The sequence below is a fragment of the Cebidichthys violaceus genome, unplaced genomic scaffold (genome assembly GCF_023349555.1).
Source record: "Cebidichthys violaceus isolate CVI_PGR_0920_01 unplaced genomic scaffold, fCebVio1.0.p SCAF_97, whole genome shotgun sequence".
NCBI lineage: Eukaryota > Metazoa > Chordata > Actinopteri > Perciformes > Stichaeidae > Cebidichthys > Cebidichthys violaceus.
The window spans coordinates 554,482-564,654 of NW_027176983.1; the positions used below are offsets into that span (position 1 = coordinate 554,482).

At 43.3% G+C, this 10,173-nt stretch overlaps 1 protein-coding gene across 1 annotated transcript in view; it reads right to left on the reverse strand.

Annotated features, from left to right (window-relative positions):
* Nucleotides 1–202, reverse strand: part of LOC137868100 (kalirin-like) — a 55,143-nt gene extending 54,941 nt beyond the window's left edge. Inside the window, 1 exon segment of the mRNA XM_068704625.1 lies at nt 1–202. This exon segment is cut by the window's left edge and continues 131 nt beyond it. The gene's annotated coding sequence lies outside the window, so the exon portion shown is untranslated.
* Nucleotides 203–10,173: the final 9,971 nt, after the last annotated feature.

Sequence of the window (10,173 nt, forward strand, 5' to 3'; positions counted from 1 at the left end):
GGTCCGAGGGGGAAAAAATAAAACCCTGGCGTCTCGTTGTCTTATTCCTCACATGTTCTCCGTTCGCCTCTCTCTCCCTCCATCCCCCCCTCGCCGGGCTTCGCTTTCTTTCTGTCGCCCTCTCGGTTTGTTTGGTGTTTCAGGGGCTGGCTTCGTCTCCCTCTATTGTTCCCGGTCCAACCTCCCTCTCTGCTGCTGTCCGCCAGGGTCTCTCTACCTCCCTCCCTCTCCCCCCGTACCTCCCCTCCCTCTGGCTCTCTCTCTCTCTCTCTCTCTCTCTCTCTCTCTCTCTCTCTCTCTCTCTCTCAATTCCATTCATTGAGCTGTATTGGCAAAAAAATAAACGTTGTTGTTGTTAAAGGATATATACGTTATTGTCAAACCATAATTAGTATTTTTAATAATAAAATACATCTAAATAAATAAAGTATTATTTATTTATGTATATATTTTTTATTTTATTTATATATTCATTGATATATTTATTTATTTATATATATTTTTTTTATTTATTTGCTTGCTTATTTATTTATTTTATTTATGTATTTATTTATATATTTATTTATTCATTTATATATTTCTTTATTTATTTGCTTGCTTATTTATTTATTTATGTATTTATTTATTCATTTATATATTTATTTATTTATTGACATGTTTTCCTGATGGTGGCACTACAGGAAATAAAGGTGCCCAGATAATAAGGGTTCATCCTCTGGGGAGCATCAGAACATTCATTCTTGTGTACAAACACAAATTGTCCTCCTACATGTCGCCGTGTTTGTTCATACATACGTGTCCATGCATCATGTGTGTTGTCAATATATATTACTCATTCATTTTATATCATGTTCATCACAAAATAGCATGTTTTCTGGTAATGCGATGACGGACCACATGGTTTTTGTGTACTCCTGTGTGAAGTAAGTACTCGACAAATGATAAATACTGAGTATTTTCTCATTTAGTTAAGAAATTCAGTGTCAAATATTTACATTTTTCAGAGAAAGTTGAGTTAGCACGTGCTTTTTATGATCAGTTTAGACGAGGTCATTCTTTGTTCCACCGTCACATGTTCTGATCCAAACAACATGAGACACAGAATACCTCTGTGCGTTCTCTCCTCTGTTGTTCTTCCACTCAACGCTGTTCCTCATCAGAACCGAGGTTCTAGAGACACAGTAGATGCTGCGCATAGAAGAACGCCTCTGAAAACAATCGCCGTGATTCTGGGCTGTAAAAGTAACCGTGACTGAAAATGGAAACATCCTCTGGAGACCATGACCATATTAAACAGTATCGTTCTCTGCTGATTACAGCTGCTGTGGAGTAAACATAAAATGTGAATCTCATCGGTATATAATCATAATCATATCAAATATATAGTAATAATAGTAAGAAGAATAATACTGAGAATGAAATCAATAATAACAATAAATAATTCATAGATTAGAAGACATAATAGCGTGACATTTAGAAATGTCAGCTATTGTAGGATGGGGGGGGGGGGGGTCCCTGCAGGGCTGGAGATATAACATGTAACGGCCCGAGGAGGCGGAGTCACTGGGGCTCTTACTGGGTGTGTCCACGTCAGCCTGTTGGTGTGTTTTACACAGGTGGGCCAGTCAGTCAGATGTCTCCCCCCCCTTGTATTCGGACCACGGTGAAGAGCGTCCACATCATCGACGGTTCTTATGACCTTTGACGCCCAATAATCAATACGCGATCAATAAATCAAGTGAAAGGAGGATTGTTAGAGGGACTAACTTACAGATGGTGATTACCAAAGTCTGCACTTTTACCGAGCTACATCTTTAGCATCTTTTGAGGGAAGCGTTTTGCTTTTACAGCACATTTACTATCGAACACCCATTAAACCCACAGCTCCAGTAAATCAACGTTATGCTTCCTGCCAGCAGCAGCAGCAGCAGCAGCAGCAGCAGCAGCACACAAACAAAGGAATCAGTGAAGACCACACCAGAGCTGCCGGGTCATCTGCAAACAACACACATGCTGTAATCTGTACCGCCTCATGGATACAGGATAATGGGTGCTAACATGTTGAACCTAAGCAAAGTTGTAAATGGAGAATGTATGTTATAGGATATGAATATGCAATCATTTGGCACAACGAAAGCAGAGTGGATGAAGAGGAGCTTCAGTCAGGAGGAGGAGGAGGAGGCCTGTGTGTTCATTGTTGAACGTGTCCCTTTAACTCCCCTTTGACCCTCCTCCTCCTCCTCCTCCTCTTCCTCCGGTGTACCTGCCGGCGTGGGCTTCTCCTCCTCTCCCTTGAACACATCACCTTGTAAAGGCCTCCTTGTAAAAAAGCTGCTCCAGTGTCCTGGCTCCTCTCGCTGTGTGCTGCTGCCACCTAGTGGACAGCGCTGCACATGACCTCTCTAGTTCCAGAGAGGCCCCGTTAATAAAAGCCCTGCTCAGGCCACTTTTAATGGATGGCTTTTTGGGGCTTTTCAAAATAATAGACTTCTTGCACGCTGGCTCGTTCACATGACACAATCACAAACCCCCAATCTGTCCTCCCCCGCTCTTTGTTTACTGATGTCGTCTTTACATTAGGGAATATACACGGTGGTAGTAGCTAACAGCCAGAAGCAGCTGTGTGTTTAGAGAGTAGAGAAGAAGGGAAGGTGGGCGATGATGACCTCATGTAGTACTTGTGCACAGGGCATTTGAGGACAGGAGGCGTTTAGAGAGCCGGTGTAGTACCCACAGTGAACCACTGAGGGAGACTCAGACCACTGATTCAACCTGCTTCACATGCAGACGTGTTCCCAGTGCAATTACTTAAAGCTGCTACAAGGAACCTTCATGCTGGGTTGATTTTGGCGGTCCCTGTGGACGACAGTGGTAGTGTCTCAGAGCACCAGACTCCCTTTAGAAAAACTCTCATTTTATCGCAGCAGGATCTGACAGTCTGCTCCTCTCAGTCCTGGTTCTCCGGTGCCTCCCTTCCCTCCAGCGGGTCCAGCACAATACGTCCTGGGTCTCCAGCAGAGAGGAGAAGCTCTGCTCCTGGAGGAGGAGGAGGAGGAGGAGGAGGAGGAGGAGGAGACGCTGCTGCTGCTGCCAGGAGCTGAGCTCTCCTCCGCCCTCCGGAGCTCCAACTGCAGGTCCAAGGCTGCAGGTGAAGCCGGATCTGGTTCTGATCACGGTGGACCAGGTCTCGGCTAGAGGATCTGGGTCTGTCCACAGTGGACCTGTCTCTGCTGGAGGATCTGGGTCTGTCCACTGGTGGACCAGGTCTCTGCTGGAGGATCTGGGTCTGTCCACGATGGACCTGTCTCTGCTGGAGGATCTGGGTCTGTCCACAGTGGACCAGGTCTCTGCTGGAGGATCTGGGTCTGTCCACTGGTGGACCTGTCTCTGCTGGAGGATCTGGGTCTGTCCACTGGTGGACCTGGTCTCTGCTGGAGGATCTGAGTCTGTCCACTGGTGGACCTGTCTCTGCTGGAGGATCTGGGTCTGTCCACGGTGGAACAGGTCTCTGCTGGAGGATCTGGGTCTGTCCACTGGTGGACCTGTCTTTGCTGGAGGATCTGGGTCTGTCCGTCTGGCCCCGTTGACGCATGATGTCATCTGGTTTCAGAGGACTCATTTCAGCCCCGAGGCTTTGAGGCAGAAACATTCCTGGTGTATAAGCCTTCAGCGGCGATCATGTGTCTACAGCCAAATGTTTTAAATTCTGTACCTGGACTTGGTACACACACACACACACACACACACACACACACACACACACACACACACACACACACACACAGGTGTTTTCACTTCAGTGCTTGAGATTGGTTGACATCTTCAATCTTCGCTCTCCCGTTAGTTGCGCTGCACCTGTTTTCATGAGCTCATGTAATTCCCGGCAAAGCTCCGCCCCCAAACTGCGACCGCAGCAGAGGTCTGATCGGCCCGCAGTAAGTGGAAACACCTGCGAGGGTCGGCGGGGTTTTTTTTCAACGCACCGACGCTGTACCGTGGCCAACGTTAACGAGGCAAACCCCCGTTTCATGCAGCAAGGCAAATCAAAGCATCTGTACATGAAAACATCAACAGACACAAATGAAATCCAATAGAAAGTAAGAACACGCTGAGGACAGGTGGAAAATACAATTTCCCACATTTTGCATGTGGGAAATTGACTGGTTTAATATATGAAGATGCGTTATGTTTGATAAGCTTATCAAACGTGTTTTTTTTTTATGTAAAAGCTTGAAACTGAAGACTAAAAGGTGCATTAATAGTGCGATATTAGAAGTATAAAGTAGCACGACATGGAAATAACATAAAGAAATACTTTAGCTCTACTTTTTAATTAAGATAAACTGAGACGGACCACACGTCTCTGCAGGATGTTGTTTTCTGTCTGACGTCCGTGGAAACCACAGCGCGGTCTTGTCGGGCTGAGAGAGAGAGAGAGAGAGAGAGAGAGAGAGAGAGAGAGAGAGAGAGAGAGAGAGAGACAGAGAGAGAGAGAGAGAGAGAGAGAGAGAGAGAGAGAGAGAGAGAGAGAGGGGCGATGAGTCACTCGTCCCCCTTCTCCCTTCCACTTCAGAGGGCGACTCTCTAAAAACACTGGGCCGGTTTATTATCTAAATATGTCTGCAGTCATGGCAATGCTCCCGTCTATAACAATACGCCTCGGGCACATTTAGTCCCATTGTTCTCTCTCTAAGGCAGAGATGTCTTTGCATAAACAAGGAGAGGTTATACACCCCCCCCCCCCCCCCCCTCCTCCTCCATCCATCCCCCGCCTTTCCAACCACCATTCAGCCTCACCCTGGAAATAGGCCGCTACACCCACTCAGAGTGACGTTCCCACTGCCGCCTCTCTCTCTCTCTCTCTCTCTCTCTCTCTCTCTCTCTCTGCCTCTTGCCTCTCCACGTATTCATATTAATGTTGCTATAATTGGGTTTGTCTTAAAATCTGCTTATCATCTGTTCACTTTTTGTTGTCTTCTTAGAGACTACCGTGCTGCTGATGTGCAGGCTGCAGTTTGTTCTTGTGTGTTTGTTAGTGAGACACATTTCCAGGAACTCTAAATGAGTCATTCGTTTGTGTTGCAGCTTCGGAGAGACTTTAAACAGAAAGGGTTCCCTACAGGTTGTGTTTCGGGCTGAGCTGTTTACACGTCTTCATACGGAGCAGGTCCTCTTCAGTGGCCCGGAACGGACAAAGCAAACAACATCGGGACACGCTGTTTCTTCTCATCGGTCACTTCGCCTACATTGTTGGCACACAGGAGGTTTCCGTTGTTTGCAATCTGCATTCTCACTAAACCTTTAACGTTGTGAGAGAGAGCGTCCATCATGTTTTAGAAAAGAATTCTCTAAAACAAATACAGAATTTACTTTAATGGACAAAACCGTACGCATGTATCCTTTAAGGTTCTACAACTATATGTATGTGATGCAGGTCTGGAACAACGTCTGTAAATATCAAAAGGTTATTATGAATGCTGTAGATTTTGCAGCCTTCAAATAAACTGAGAACTCTCGAAAGTCTCGAGCATGAACAGGAATCTAGTCATCTTCCTAAAAATCCAGGAATGCATCAAAACACATTAACAGGAAACAGGAAACAGGTAAAAGCGTCATATTTTGTCATTGAAATTGGTGGAATCATTATTATCCCAGAATCCCAGAACGGCCATTTAAAACCTGTGTAATCCTAAAACCAGGGTAGTTTCCTCCTCGGTGGAGTAACACTCGTGAGTTCACCTGTGACAGTGACTTTCCACACAGCTGAACCTCCCGATCTTCTAACAAGTGTCTCCCCTGTGTGGAGGGATCTGGAGAGACACCACACAGCTCCTCAGCACTTTTTTTTAAACTGTGACTTGACACGGCCTCTTCTGCTGCCCCCGCTACGACACGAAGAGCAGCGCGCGCGTGCGTGTGTGCGTGTGTGCGTGTGTGTGTGTGTGTGTGTGTGTGTGTGTGAGACGGAGTGTAAGAAGCCCGCTAACGGTGCGGGGACCATATTGTGACTGCGTGTCCCTCGTCGACCTATTCAGAATGCCAGCGCTGCTCCCCCTCTGGCCGCCCGCAGATCACAAAGCATTACGGTGAGGTCGGCAGGCGTGAAGCGTGGGATGTCAGGCCGAGTCCCGTCAGCAGCCGCTGCGAGGATGCAGGAGTCTCTGCTTGTTTGACGGGGAACGTAAGAGGCTCTTCAAGGAGCAGGGCTGATGCAAACCATCTCACAACTGACTGATGCTGAGGAGGACGACTCTTTGGATTTTCAGCTGGGATGAGCTCCAGTGATTCCTGGACTGACGTCGTGAGCCTTTTGTTGTGAAGCAATAGTTATAAGTGCAGCGTGGATTTAAAAGCCATCAGCAGGAAGTAAAAGTACTAATACTACACTGTACCAATACTGCTTTACTAGTAAAAGTCATGCATTGCAAATGTTACTTCAGTAATAAAGTATAAGCATGAAAGTGTTAAAAGTAAAAGTACTCAATGCAGAAAAATGGCTATTACAACTATAATATAATATGTTGTATCATTAAATTATTATTACTCATGCATTGATGTAAAATCTGGGTTTTTACTGTTATAGTCTTAAATATAAACTTATTTTATGGATTAATCTGCTGATTATTTTCTACATTAAAGGAATATTTAACCCTTAAAATGTCCATTTTGTACATCAATTACTTACCACATGTTACCTTGAATTTTTTAATAAACTTCTTGAATGTCCCCGTGATGAGTGACAACTTTAAATAGCACAGTGAAGTCTTGATGAACTGAAGTAAATGAGGGCTGCGTTTAACAAAACTAAAACACTATATGAAAACATACAGTTTCTGTAAAAAAAAACAACTGAAAATAGCAAATCTAAAAACACAATTACCCAGAGTGCAAAGGGACACCTTCACAATGTTTGTTGTGTCCAAACCTCAACGTTATTTCAACTGAATAAAAAGTATTAAAGCAATCAAAAGGAAAAAGCAGCAAATGGAACGCATGAAAAATTACAATAATTGAATTTAAAGTCAATTAATGAACGTTTCCATATGTTTTGTGTCCAATAATTTGCAACGTAACTAATTAAATAAATGCAGTGGAGACGAAGTACAAGTCCCTAAAATTAGAGCTGTACAGTACGTGAGTAAATGTACTTAGTTACATTCACTCCACTGATGAAGAGCTCTTAGAATGAGCACTGAGCATCTGTGCGCATTGTTTCCAGTTAATCACGCAGACGTGTCACAGTTAATGTGGTAATGATTTATTGATGTTAAAACGCTTCACATAGCACCTTTAACAGGTCAGGAGCCGGTGACACAGGTCGTCCCCCCCCCCCCACCCCACCCCCCCGCTGTTAGCCGTTCATAGAAGACCGGCGCTCTCAGAGACGGAGACGCATGAGATGTTTGTGTTTTTTTTTTATTTTCTTCACTTTTGTGATCGAAGAACTCCTTTTTATTTAAAAAAAAAAAAAAAAAGGAAGAACAAAGAATACATTTGAAACGAGCAGTCAAAGGTCACGGGGTCGAAGCTACGCCGCGTCCCGTTAGCATGTTAGCGTTACCGTGGCTAAACCAAAAGACAGAATTAAAACTCTCCGACGTCGCAGCCTTTCGGGCGAGCCTCAGCGGTATGGCACCATGTTTCAGGCTGTCATAGAGTCCAGTGTTTCGTGACGAGAGTACTATTTACAATTTAAAAAACAAAAGAAGACAAATCAACGAAGGAGATTGATAAGCATGTGTTTTTAAAAATAGTGCTCGAAAACGGGTGACTCGACATAAAACTATGTACATACCTGTATTTGTCAAAGCTTGTTCGCTTTTATATACACATCTTCTTCTTCTTTTTTTTTTATCACATCGTCAATAAGTCACATCAATCATATTAAATATAGCAAATGTTTCCGCCCGTAGCAAAAAGAAAGGGAGAGAAACGAGTCGACTCGAATGACATGTAACCACGCGTGTATCACATTTCAACATAAAACATAGAACAGTAATATTAATACCAATAGTCATGACATTATTTCAACAATTAAAATGGAAATCTCTTTTCAGCATCTCTTCGCCATTGAAATAATTCTACTCTGCATCACTTTCCGGTCGCTTTGCTAAATACAAGAAAACATTCAGATCTGTGTCCGTCCAGTAGAGATCTCTCTTCTTCTTCTTCTTCTTCTTCTTCTTCTTCTTCTTCTTCTTCTTCTTTTAAAACATTTGGTTTGTTTTCAGTGTTTCGCCATTCTGTAACTGCTGTAGACCTGAAGCCACCGACCTAATATATATATATATATATATATATATATATATATATCTCGCCAAGCTTTCTGCCATTTAAAAGGAGAAGTGGGACGAGAAGATCGATATAAGTTCATCATGAGTTTGTACATCCACCTTCGTCCTCGTAGACGTCACACTTTTTCCTTTAGTGATCTGGGAATGTCGCTGCGATGGACTCGTTGTTCCGGATTCACCAATTCCCTCGGGAGAGCAAGCGCAGCCGCCGCTCAGCGGAGAGAGGGGCAACGGAGCGGGACATCTTCTTTTTCTTATTTCTGTACGAGAGAACGTCTCGCACGTCGACTTCAGAACAATCAAGAACGCTTCCTTGCTGCAGGAATAAATACAGAAAAAAAAAGGAACTTCTTCTGTTCGAGTCGGTTCAACTTTTAACAAAAAGTAAAAGAAAGAAAACTCATCCAGAGGTCCGACATCATCGATGACAAAATAATAATAATAATAATACTTCAAGTGGAGGAAGATAAAAATGATGACACTAACAATTGTACTGGAAGTGTTTGTGCTTGTGAGGACATTAACCCGTCACCTGAAATGTGCCTCAAAAATAAGAATAAAATAAAAATGCAAACTGGTTCCATGTTGCATCAGTAGCTTCAGAGACAGCGTCCCCGACCACACGTCTGCAGTAAGCGGCTGCTCTTGAAATAAAGTGCAGGATATTTCTAGCCATAATTTCCATCTTCTATACTTAAAAAAAACTAAAAAAACATTTATGGATTAATCTCGTTGTTGACGAGTTCAACGAAGAAAGAAATGAAAGGTTACATTCTCGTGACACGACGGAAAAACTTGTGAGCGATGCTGCCGACTGCCGGAAACCGAAAAACCTGCAGTCACGTTGGGAGTCGTGTGTGTGTGTGTGTGTGTGTGTGTGTGTGTGTGTGTGTGTGTGTGTGTGTGGTTTACGGTGCGTTCAGGTACAAAGTGAACCGAATGACCCTAAAACCAAAACGATGATTGAAAACAGGAAAGTTCTGATGGGAAACAATGAAGTCACAACATTAAAAACTGCATTTGATGCTTCCTCAGATCTTCCTCGGCGACGCTCCTCGGTACATTCATGACGTGGAGATGGACGACCACCTCGCCTTCGCCTCTTTTTGCTTCTCTTTGACTGTTCATATCTCGGGGCTGCAGAATATGCCGACGAAGGAATTCTTCAGACGTCTCGTTCTGTCCAAAACTCAAATATGTCCAATTCCATGTAGGACGAAGAAAAGTCAGCAAATCCGGATCCAGCAGACGCTTTTGCATGAAAAAAAATTACTAAAAATAATAATACATTTTCCCCATTGATCGGCTGATCCCTTCATCTACTAATAAAGTGGTATTTAACAATTTATATTGAGCTTCTACTCATAAACCGATATCCGTCATTTACCCAATAACACACAATATGAACCCGTTACTAATGAATACTTTAGGACACGTCTTCCTTGTGTTATCTTGTGTTTTCACTGCGTACAAAATATAACAAAAAGCCGTGAAACGACAGATCAATAACGTGTGTTAAGACTTAAACACCGGATAACAGAACTATCCTGACTCTAAACTCTGCTTCGTGTTGTATCTGAACGCAGATTTGTGAAAATCATCTTTAAAAAAAACCAACTCATATTTACCTTTTCTGCATTACTTCAAATAAACTGAGCTCTCTCGACTGCATTATTGTAAACAAAGGACTCGTATGATAATATGACTGGAAATACAACAAACACACAACAAAAAAAAATTACAAATTGGAAACAAAATTTAAAAAAAAAAAAAAAAACGAAAACATATAGGCCTACGTTTATTCAGCTTTGTTCGTCGTGTTATCTAGAAGTATAAGGCTGGTCCAGTCACTGTGTGTCTCCTGCTGCGGGGCAGCCGG